This window comes from Leptonychotes weddellii, chromosome 10 (genome assembly GCF_054177405.1).
Source record: "Leptonychotes weddellii isolate Sample4059 chromosome 10, ASM5417740v2, whole genome shotgun sequence".
Classification (NCBI taxonomy): domain Eukaryota; kingdom Metazoa; phylum Chordata; class Mammalia; order Carnivora; family Phocidae; genus Leptonychotes; species Leptonychotes weddellii.
In genome coordinates, this window is record NC_138378.1 from 93,452,710 (window position 1) to 93,466,003 (window position 13,294).

The window sequence follows — 13,294 nt, forward strand, 5'->3', positions numbered from 1 at the left end:
AGACAAAATAGGAACAGCATAAATTTTACTTAGGACCTAAACTAAGGAATAGTCTTTAGATTTTAACAAGGCACTAAAAATACCAAAGATGGGGGCGCCTGGGTGGCTCAGTCAGTTAAGCGTCTGCCTTTGGGTCAGGTCATGATCCCAGGGTCCTGGGATTCCCACCCCCCAACCCCCCACCCCCGCGAATCCCCCCACCCCCTCATCAGGCTCAGCGGGGAGCCTGCTTCTCCCTCTCCTCCCCGCTGTGCTGTCTCTTGTTATCTCTGTCTCTCTCTCTCAAATAAATAAATAAAATTTTTTTTAAAAAATACCAAAGATGATGAATAAAAGTAAATTTTCACTAGACACTTGGTAGTGAAGCTGCAGATCATCAAGGATAAAGAGAGATGCTGAAATAGAGAAAAGACAGTCCAATTCACATATGACCATAAACGTGGAGAAAAATGAATTTAATGTCATTAGTAATTAAGAAATGTAAATCATTCTCACTTTTTTAAATATATTTGATTTTCTTCAGTGTAAAAGTTAAATAACACCTAGTGTGGATAAGGATGTGAAGAAAGAATCCTGTCACACACTGCTGGGGCCAGGATACAGATGAAGGCAAAGTTGGTGGGGAATCTGGTAGTATCTAAGAAAATAAAAAAAAAATGTGCACATCTTATGACCCATCTGCAAGAACACCATTGCAATGTTATTTATACTAGAAAAAAAAGAAAATAGCCCTAAAGAAACAGCAATTATTAACTAAAGAGAGGGAAATAAAATGAAATCGGTTGACATGTTCAGACATAGAAATATCTGACAAAAGAGGTTTTTTTCACATCTTCTAAATAATTATACAGAATAATACCATTTATTTTTTTAATATTTTATTTATTTATTTGTCAGAGAGAATGAGAGAGTGAGAGAGGCAGGCAGAGGGAGAAGCAGGTTCCCCACGGAATAAGGAGCCCAATGCGGGACTCAATCCCAGGACCCTGGGATCATGACCTGAGCCGAAGGCAGACGTTTAACCTACTGAGCCACCCAGGCGTCCCCCATTTATTTTTTTAAAGACAAGTAAGAAAAGATAGCAATCTAACAGTGCTTATGTCCTGGGAGAAGACTGGATTTTGTGCCTGATCAGAGAGGAAGTAAGCTTTATTTATATATTTAAAGATTTTTCATAATTATGTAATTTAAATATTTTTCACAAGAAGTAATAAATGCAACCCTAAGTGCAACCGGGAACAGATATTGCAGATGTTTGTATGGAAGGAGAAAAAGCAAAGAACAGCTGACAAGTGTGTTTAACTTCCTCACTGAACCCAAAAGTATATAAAACCTCATATACGTAGATCTACACATATTCATCATATTCTAGATCATTCCTTAATGTGTTTTTTAAATGCTAATATCATTATGTTAGTTGATATTTTGCATATGTTTTTTGAGGGTAATTCAGCATTTACAAACATATAATGCCTTGCTTTTTTTTTTTAAGTGAAAGTTGCCTATTTCTCATCACTATTTCTAAGAAATATATACTTTGGTAGTTGAGTATAGGTTTTTCTTCAAGAAAGACCATGGTTTGGGACCAAGAATTGAAAAGCTTTTATGTAATTTTTGTGTTAAGAATCTTATAAATTTTAATCAGTGAATAGTTAGGAACCTTCCTAAAAGGAGTAGACTCTGTTATAGAACATATTTTAAATTTCGAGTAAACAAAAGTGACTTCTTGGTTTATACCTAAAAGAAAATGATGTTTGGCTACAAATCACACAATTACACACACACAAAATAAGACAAAATAACATGATATATAATGTTTCTATCTATTTTAAACCTTTAAAGAAGATTCTGTTTCATTTTAATACCTTCACTATTTTTAGTGCTATTGAAAACATTTTAATGCCATTAAACAACCAGGTTTAAGAGAATGTGAGATCCAAATGGATTATAAATGAGTTGAATTAACAATATTCTTAGCTTGAATCTTTACCTTTATGTCTCTGTGTGTGTGTGTGTGTATATATATATGCAATATACATGCATTTTTGCACTAATATTAAATTTTAAAATTAGCAATATATCATATAAATGACAAGGTCCATTATCACACACATATTTCCTCTCTCTTTAGGATAATATTACTAATACTTTGCAGTAGATCTTCTCAGTAGTGTGTTTTTATTTCTACTCTAGATTTCCTAAGTGTGCTAAAATGGGTAGTAGGAAGAGTTGATAGATAATAGAGAAGAATAGTTATGCACACACAAACACAGTACAATGGAGTTAATTTATTTCATGAGTAATCCATGCATAATTTATTGATGACTACACAAAATACTTCTTAGAAATTTCGAAAAACATAATGTCAAATTTTCTACTTATTTCTGGTAGTACTTTTATACATAAGTCGTGTATAGTGCTGAGAGAGCAGAGAGAGCCAACGTAGTAAAATAAAATAAAATACATTTCATGATTTGATATGAATCTAAAGTACAGAAATATAGCATGGCTCTCTAATGATTAGCTTCCAGTTCCAGACCTAGTTTTATAGAAATATTGTACTTCCAAGCTCAGCCTATGTCTGTGATTTCTTACCCACCAAAAACTTACCAGGAATGATTCATAACTAGGTTGAATAATGGATTCAAGATGGAAATGCACTCAGTTCCATGAAAGTGATGATGACAGATGATTCATTTTCTTATTAGTTCTGAGTGTATTTGTTAATAAAAATGAAATACAATAAACTCATTACTGTATACTCTACAGGATTATGCTGATTTTTCTCCTATATGGGCAGGCAGTGCAAACCATAAGCAGGACATAGTTAACATAAGACATGAATAGGCTTCCTGAGACAAAAACAGATCAGTTATCAGGGGGAAAGAAAGGATTATGATTTTTACTATTGTGTAGAAAAGAATATCAGACATAATATGACAAAAATACGAAAATTGCCATCATTTTAATATTTGCATAGATCTGAATATCCTGATGACTTTGCAATTTTTGTTTGCAAAAGATACTGTTACAAAGGATGCTGAAGGGAAATTTACAGCTCAGCATGAGCAAAAATGGTTTTGAGTTACCTTAAACCATTTTCCTTCTAATTTTTGTAGCTTCCAATTTATTGGAAATTTTTTTAAAGAAAATTCAACACCTCAGGCTTATAAATATATTTTCTTATTTAAAAAAAAAAACCAATGGAATTCTTTGGCAGGCGAGATAATCTTCAAGCAAAAACCAGTATTTTAAAATGTGTTCTCAGGAAACCTAAAAGGCTTATTTTTGGCAATACTCGTCAACATGCTGTCAGTTACCTCCTCCAAGATGCAATTACAGTCAGCACTAAATAATTTTGAGCTTCCGGCAAGAGGCTATATTCAAAAAGGTTTCCACAGACCTATAAGCAAATTCACTTCTTCTAAAAGAACTAGCAGAGCAAAACCTCACAAACGATTTTCTGGCAGTTAGATCATGGCGGAAAAGTTTGGATATTGCCTGGTTTTTATTATTGAGTATTACCTCCAAGACACAAAACATTAAGATTAATTTTCCTTTTATAAATCGCCAAGAAATTCTTTGTTACCAATTTTAAAATTTCTGAGAAGAGAGAGCAAATTTAAAAGCCACCTGCAGTTTGATGTAGCTTTTACTATTACTGTCTTACACTTACTATGTGGACTTAAATTGCGTATCATCTCCCTAACTCCCAGATGCTTAAAAAATATGTGTGTATCCTCCAAACATCTCAAAAAAAAAAAAAAAAAGGAAGTTATGAGATGACTAATATCATTTTCATAGTACATCTGTGGAAACTAAAACAAAGACATAAAAATGAATTCATAACATGTCTTAAAGATTTTTAGTGATCTAGTGATAATTCAACCCTTGTTTTCCCCTAACTCCCCAAACGCAATTGTCATTGTCACACTAGAAGTGTACTAGAGAGAAATTGTTTCAACAATGTAAGCAAAATTGTAATTTATGACTACAGTCTATGTTCTAAGGGACGTTGCTAAGATCTCTTTTCTGAGTCATGGGCTCATCAAATGATGAAAAAAAGCTTTATTCCATCAAATGATGGAATATAGTTAATCGACTGCTTAAATATGAAAGTTTTAAAGATGGGCTTTAATGTAATAGACTACTTTTGCATTGATTCATGCCACGTAGAATAAAAATTCAGGATCCGTGAATCAGATGACCTGTAGACATAAATCTTGATGTTCTAACATTATTCTCACAGTAAAATGATTTTACTGTCCAAGTGAGTAAAAGTATCTTTTGCCATTGCATACATGATCATTGTAAGCCCACCTCATTAAGTCACTGCCCAGGAAAGTACCTTAACAATACTAAAAAATATAAAGTGCTATTTCAATTTAAATTCTTATCTATTTCCAACATAGAAAATATTCTACAATTGGCATGATGAGAGACCAGAGAAAAGCTAGTATTTTTATTCACTGTTAAATGATCCATTTAAAGAACTAGACAGGCATATTCCGTTGGGGTATCATATATTATATGATATTAGCTCTTTCCTCTAAACGCAATGTTTATATAAATTGAAAAATACTGTCCCGTTGATGGATACTATGGAAGAATGTTTATGGGTACTATGGAAGAATGTTTAACTTAACTTCATTTGTGTTTATTCTTTTACAGCTCTTCATGCTGTATGTTAAAAGAACCAATTGATTTATTTAAAAATATTTATATTGAGCTATTGCTATATGTCATTCCCTGTAGGGATTGAGTTGATTCCTTAAGAAATTCATGTACAAATAATGAACTTACTAAAAGCTAGTCATACCTCAGCACTATAATTCCAAGTTTTGATGTTCTGCTTAAAATTATTAATATATAATGCTAAAAGCCTTTCAGTAATGAAAATAGTCACAATAAACTCAGATTTTGTGTATTCTCATTTGCTTTATAATTTAGAAATTTACTATTTTGGGTCCTTTTTAATTGGAACATACCAATAATATAATGATATAGAGACAAAAAAGACAGCAGAAAAGATCAATGAAACTAAGAACTGGTTCTTTGGAAAAATAAACAAAATTGACAAATTTTTAGCTAGACTCACCAAGAAAAAAATGAGATGAGACTCAGTAAAATCAGAAATAAAAGAGGAAATGTTATAACTGATACCACAGAAATACAAAGGATCATAAAAGACTACTATGAATAACTATAAGCTAACAAATTGGACAACCTAGAAATTGTGGAAAAATTCCTAGGAACAGACAAGACTGAATCATGATGAAGCAGAAAACATGAACAGACCGATTATTAGTAAGGAGATTGAATCAGTAATCAAAAACCTTCCAACAGGGGTGCCTGGGTGGCTCAGTGGGTTAAGCATCTGCCTTCGACTCAGGTCATGATCTCGGGGTCCTGGGATCAAGCCCCAAGTGAGGCTCCCTGCTCAGCGGGGAGTCTACTTCGCCTTCTGTCCTCCCCCACTTGAGCACTCTCTCTCTCTCTCAAATAAATAAAATCTCTAAAACAAACAAAAACCCCTTCCAACAAACAAAAGTCTAGGACGAGACAGCTTCACTGGTGAATTCTACCAAGCATTCGAAGAAAATTAATGCCAATCTTTCTTAAACTCTTCCAAAAAATAGAAGAGGAGGGAACCCTTCCAAACTTGTTTTACAAGGCCAACATTACCCTGATACCAAAACCAAACAAGGATGCCACAGGAAAAGAAAATTACAGGCCAGTATTCGCCATGAACATGAATATGAAAAAAAATCCTCAAAAAAAATATTAGCAACCAAACAAAAGGATTGTACACCAAGATCAAGTAGAATTTCATATATATATATATATATATATACACTAAGCTCATAGATACAAAATGTGGTGGTTGCCAGAGGTGGGGCATATGGGGTGGGAGAAATGAGTATAAATGTTTTTTTGTTTGTTTGTTTAAATAAATTGAATAAAAATAATTTGAATATTAAAGTCATTTTGTCTGATTCTTTGTTCTGTTCCTTGGCATCTACTGATTCTACATTCTGTGCTTACTACCATAGAAATGCTCAGTTACTTAATAGATTGCTTGATAGGAAACACTTTTCTATAGGTCAACATATATTTTATAGCCTCTGACATTTTTAAAAATAATTTATTGAGGTGAAATTCACATAACATAAAATTAACCATTTTCAGTGAACAATTCAGTGGCACGTAGTACTTATACAGTGTTGAGGAAACTTCTAGCTAGTTTCTTTTTTTTTTCTTTTTTCTTTTTAAAGATTTTATTTTTTTTGACAGAGAGAGAATGAGCACAAGCAGGGGGAGCGGCAGGCAGAGGGAGAAGCAGGCTCCTTGCTGAGCAAAGAGCCCGATGTGGGACTAGATCCCAGGACCCTGGGGTCATGACCTGAGCTGAAGACAGAGGCTTAATGACTGAGCCTGAGGAAAATTCCATATACATCAAGCAGTTTTATCCCATTTTCTCCCCTCTCCTAGCCCCTGATCACTACCAATCTGCATTCTGTCTTCAAGGATTTGTTGATTCTAGACATTTCATATAAATGGAACCATACAATATGGGCCATTTGCATCTGGCTTCTTTCAGTTACCATAGTATTTTTGAGGTTCGTCCATGTTGCAGCATGTATCACTGCTTCCTTTTTTATGACTGAATAATATTCTATTGTATGTATATGCCACAATGTGTTTATCCATTCATCCCTGATGAACACTTACAGCTGTTTCCACCTTTTAGCTATTGTAAATAGTGCTGCCATGAGCAAGCACACAGGTGTCTTCGTTTGAGTACCTCTTTTCAATTCTGGGGGTAAAGAACTGCCCACTCCAACATCTCTCTGGGGGATGAGACCACCCTTGCCTGCCCCATTCTTCTTGTCTTAAAAACGCCCTTTCTAAAGCATTGTCCTAGCCTGAGGGCATCCTGGAATTGAGGAAGGAGCTTTAGACCATAGCATTTGGAAGCACTGAGAAATCATCTAGTCTTGCCCCCTGGTGTGACAGAGCAGGAGACAGGGGCCCAAACAGAGGAAGGGCAAAACTGGAAATGTTGCCCTGCCCTCAGCACACCTCACTGCCTCTCCCAGGCACAAGGGGCCTCATGAAACAGCTCAAGTCTTAAAGGTGCATACGACTCCCTGTGGCAATCATTTTTGGGGGTCACCAGGTAGAAGGAGCACTCCTGCCTGAATCCATGCCTTAGTATGACAAACAGCCTGCCCATATACTTTGGCCCCAAATTCAAGGATATCTGGCCCTTACTGGCCTCTGATCCCCTCCCTGTCCTGGGAGCCTGGGGAAGGGGCTGGCCTTGGGAGCTGCAAGGGACATCGCATCTTTCTACTGCTCCCCCCTCCCTCCCCAGAGGGCCTGGGGGCTGCTGAGCTGCTTCTGCCCTCCAGGGAGGTCTCAGCCCACTATTGACACGTCTACAATCCAGAGAAACTAAATAAAGCCATATGTATTTGCAAAACAAATCTAGGAGTGAGATTTCAGGGTAACATGGTAATTTTGTTTAACTTTGAAAGAATCAACAAACTGTTTTCCATAATGGCTGAACAGTTTTATATTCCACTAGCAATGTATGAGAGTTCTAATTTCTCCATGCTCGCGCCATTTGTTTTTTTTTAATTATAGTATCCCCTGAAATTTTGCACTCTTTAAAATACAGTAATTGAAGTTCTAATTGCTTTTAAAGCAAAGACAATCAAAAAACAAATAAAAATAAAACAAAAACCCAAACCACATTTCCTGTATGAATCCCCCCAAATCTGCTTCTACTCCAGGATTTCAGAATTCTCATGTTGCTGATGGGCACGCATGGATAGGTAAATATTCATTAGAATACTTTCTTTCCTCTTTTAATGTGGTTAGCAGAGTCCTGTACATAATATAAAAGAAATGTAAAAGCCTTCGAAATAACTAAACAATTTATGTACCTGGTGGGATGTTTCTCTCACAAAGATCAGGGAGGTTTAATTAACAATTCATTGAATCAAAGTTAAATGCATTCTCTCAGTTAAAGCATGGGTGTAGCATTTAATGAGTCAGAGCTTACACTAGCAGAACCTAATTGCACACAGAGTGATAGTAACTATCCCTTCACAGTAAACTCGCTCAATGGGCTGTGTCTGTTCAAAATAGAAAGCCAGCGAGAGCAGAGGAGAGGATTAGCCAATATGGCAGAGCTGATAAAGAAACATGTCTGTCCTCCATGGGCTGCATATGTCAGAGAACATAATGCCCTCACATTTCAAGGACTTAACACAGGTAAATAAATCAAACACACGCACACAAAATTGTAAAAATTCTCTGAATAAACTCAGGCACAAATTACCTATTCAATTAAACCTTCCTCTTTGGGTACCTCCAGAATTCTACTATTGAATTTTCAATCAATGTGCCTATAAGCTAAAGGATGATGGTACCCTATTAATTACAAAGGTGTTCCATCTTTATCACAGTCCAAATACACGATTTTAGAGGCACTTCTAGTAGATTAAACACTGCTTAAAAGAGCTGGAAATAAACAAACATTAATATACTAGATAAACTATATTGCACTCATGTTCTGTGCTGGTCACTCTTTGAGGCACATAGATCTCATTTTTATTTTCACAAATATCCTGTGAGGTAGGCTATGCCATTACTTCAATTTTACAGTTGAAAGGAACAAATTTCAGTAAGGTTAAATAACTTCTACAGAGTCACACATCTCATAAGACATATACCAGATTTCAAATCCAATCCATCTGCCCCCGGCATCTACAGATACCACCTGAGAAATGTAAGATGTTATACCCCTGCCACCATGACCATCATTTTATATTTTATTTTTATTTTTTTAAAGATTTTATTTATTTATTTGAGAGACACAGAGAGAGAGAGAGAAAGCAGGAGCAGGGAGCCAGGCAGAGGGAGATGGAGAAGCAGACTTCCCGCTGAGCACAGAGCCTGACTCAGGGCTCAATCCCAGGACCCCAAGATCATGACCTGAGCCAAAGGCAGGTGCTTAACTGACTGAGCCACCCAGGCGCCCCTATATTTTATTTTTAAAACCAAGGTAATTCTATTGCTTTTTCCTGATTATAAAGCAGTATTTTATCGGTATAAAAGAAATAAAGAAGAGGAAATAACCTAAAATGTCATCATACAAAGATAGCACTTCAATATGTAGTCACATCATTTTTCTAAGGTTGCAAACACATAAATATATTTAAAAGAGAGGGAGAAAGGGACAGAGAGAGCGATGGCCTGGCACATATTAAGTGTCTGATATTACTAGCACTTTTTTATGATTATAATCATTATTATGACTGCATGTAGCTGTACTTCACCTATTTTTATTGCCATGAGATATTCTAGTGTATAGATATACCACAGTTTATCATTTCTGCCTTAGATGGACATTTAGGTTGTTTCTGGTTTGAAGCTATTGCAAATACTACTACTATAAATATAAATATAAACTACTACTATAAACTGCTTTACACATTATGTTGCTTTGCACATGGCATGTACTGGTACTCTATAGAACAATAAAAAGAGCCCCAATTAATGACATTCAACAAGATTCTAATGTAAATATTATCACTGTGACCATTTTTAAGCTACCGTGATCTTAAGTCAGATTGTGGTTTCTGAAAATTTAACAGCTGGGTCTTTGAACCGGAACTAGCTGACTTGAACTTATACTCACTCCCATATATATATGGAATTGGCTAGATTATAAACTATGTACATGATCAACTGTAGTGAATAATGCCAAACAGTTTACAAAAGTAATAGTACTAATTTACACCCCTACAGCAGTGCATGAGAGTTCCCATTGTGTGTCAGACATCAGACTGTAAATTTTAGTCACTCTAGATAGGTATGAGATTGTGGTCTTATTTTCCATTTCCCTGATTACCAATGAGCTTGATCACCTTTTCCTGGACTTATGACATTTCAATATTCTCATGCCTCTTCAAATCATTTGCTTATTTTCTCCTTCGTTGTCTATTTTTTCTTACTGATTTTAAGATCTTAGGTATTTTGGATATATTCATGTTTTATGTGCTGAAAATTCCTTTACCAAGACTATAGCTTGCCTTTTCACTCTCTTAATGGAATCTTTTGATGAACAATCTTAGTGTACTCAGGTTTATTCATCTTAATGTCCTGATTAGAGTTTTTGGTTTGTTTGAGACATGTTTTACTTATCTAAGATCATAAAGATATTCTCCTTGATTGTCCTCTACAGATTCTTTATTGTTTTGCTTTTCACATTTTGATTTGTTTTCTACATAAAAGATAGCTTTGTGTATAACATGAAGTAGGAGCCAAATTTCATTTTTATTTTTATGGAAATAAAATGCCCCAGCATGATTTATTGAAAAATATTTTCCTTTCCCAGCTCTGGAGTAGCACTCTTTTTATAAATTAAGACTCCACATATGCTTGGGTCTTTTTCTGGGATGTCTATTTTATTCCACTGCTCTATTTGTCTATCTTTACATGCATATCACACTATCTTATTTAGAGCAGCATTATAAAAAGTCTGGTTGGAACAAACCCACTCACTTTATTCTTCTGCAGGAATATTATGGCTACTTAAAAATTTTTTTAAACAGATTTATTGAGGTGTAATTGTATAATTGTATAACAGTGAACTGTTCATATTTAAAGTGTCAATTTGATAAGTTTGGCATATGCGTACACCCATAAGAACATAATCAGAAGTCAAGATAATGAATATATCCATAACACAAAATAGTTTTCTTGTGCCCATTTGTTGTCCCTCTATCCCTCTCTTCACTGTTCCCTACATCCCCAGGCAACCACTAATCTGTGTTCTATCAGAATGAATTAATTTGCATTTTCTAGAATTTTATACAAATAAAATCATAGAGTATATACTGTCTCTTGTTGGCTTTGTTCACTCAGTATAATTATTTTGAGATTCATCCATGTTGTGTGTATAGCTAGTTCAATTTCTTACCCCCCCACACACACCCCACCCCCAAGTAGGATTTTAATGTATGGATATTCCACAATTTGCTGTCCATTCCTTTGTTGATGAACATTTTTGTTGTTTTGAGTATTTGCCTATTGTAAGTAAAGTTTCTATAGACATTCAAGTGTAAGTTTTTTTATATGGATGTACATACTGAGTTGTGAAATGGCTGGGTAATTAAGTAGCAGTATGTTTAACTTTGTAAAAAAAACTGTCAAACTTGTTTCAAAGTGGTTGGACCATTTTACATTCCTGAAATTAATGGAAAGTTGACATTGCGCCACATCCTCAACGACATCTGGTATGGCCAGTCTGTTTTAGACATTCCTATCTGTGTGTAATGGCATCTCATTGTGGTTTCAGTTTGCATTTTCTAAACCATTAGTGTGGGGTATCTCAAAAGATAACTCGGCTTATCTGTCATCCACATATTACTTTGGTGGAGTGTCCAAATCTTTCACCCATTTTTTTTTTCAGTTGATTGCTTGTTTTCTTACTGAGTTTTGAACATTTTCTTATATATATTCTTCGTACAAATCCTTCATCAGATATGTGATTTACAAATATTTTCTCCTGCACTGCAGCTTGTTTCCATTCTCTTAGCAGTGTTTTTTGAAGAGAAGAGGTTCTTAATTTGCTGAGTCTAATTAATCAGTTTTTTTCTTTTATGGGTCTTGCTTTTAGTGTGTAATCTAAGAAATCTTAGCTTAACCTCCACACAAATATTTTCTTCTTTGTTTCTCCTATATGTTTTATAATTTTAGGTGTTATATGAACATCCATAATTCATTTTACTTAATTTTTGTATATAGTGCAAAGTACAGATAGATGTTTATTTTTTTGCAAGCAGATTGTCCTTTCTCTACCAAGAACTTTTGCACCTTCATAAAAAACCAATTGATGTTTTATGTGTAGATCTATTTTTGTATTCTTTATTCATCCCAATTGATCTCTTTGTCTATCTTGATGTCAGTGCCGTACTTTCTTGATTACCATAGTTTTATAATAAGGCTTGAAGTCAGATGGGCTTAATTCTCCAAGGTTTTCTTTCCAATTTGTTTAAATCAAAGTTGTTTTAACTATTCTAGGTCCTTTGCATTTCCATTTTAATTTTAGAATCAGCATATTAATTCATATCAAAAAATCTTGCTTGAATTTTGATTATGAGTGAATCAAATCTATAGATCAATTTGGGGAGTCTTAATCACTTAACAAAATGGAATTTTATGATCAATGACCACGATGTATCTTTCTATTTATTTAAGTATTCCTTTAAGTATCTGTAGAATCTGTAGTGATGTCACCTCTCTCATTCTTGATGTTAGTTACTTGTGTTCTCTTTTTTCCTCCTGACCAGTTATGTTAGTTTTATCCATATTCTCAAAAAATCACCTTTTGGTGATTTTCTTTATTGTTTTTCTGTCCTGTGGTCATTAATTTTCACTCTGGTCTTTATTATATCATTTATTCTGTTTAAGCTATATTTTGTGTTATATATTATTTGCCTTCTTTAACTAGTTTCTTAAGGCAGATGTCAAGTATTTAAATTTGGTTTTTATTGTAGACATTAAATGCTATAAATTTCCCTTTAATTACTGCATGTCATGAGTTTTTATATTCAGTATCAACTATTTTCTAATTTTTCTTTTTATTTTCTCTTTGATCTATAGATCATTTGTAAGGATATTATTTAGTTTTCAAAATTGGCAAATTTTACAGATATACTTCTGTTACTGACTTCTAATTTTATTGTACTTTTATTATATAACAATTTTTGTATGCTATTCTTGTATAACTTAAATCATTTTCAATTTACTGAGATTTTTTTGAAAACCCAGAATACAGTCTATCTTGGTAAATACTCCTTTATAAAGTATAGCTAACATGTATTCTGCTATTGCTGTGTGGAGTGTTCTTTAAATGATCATTCATTATCTCTTCACCCAAAAGCAACAACTTTTAACATTCTGGATGGAGTCTGCCTTTCATTTATTATTTTCTTCTATACATTTATTTTTTTGTAGTTAATAATACATTAAATTGTGATTCCCGGTGTTTTCAGTTAACAATAAAAACATTTTCCAACATCAATGCATATACATTTTAATACCATTTCAGGATGTATAGTATTCATCAGGTGCATGACCTATATTTAACTTAATTATTCATTTGCTTTAAATACTTCCTAAATAAGACATGTCAATAAATATTAATAAATAAATAGAAAATGTAATCATTACCTTTTAGGTTATATTCAAATACTAATATAAAGTTATCATGATC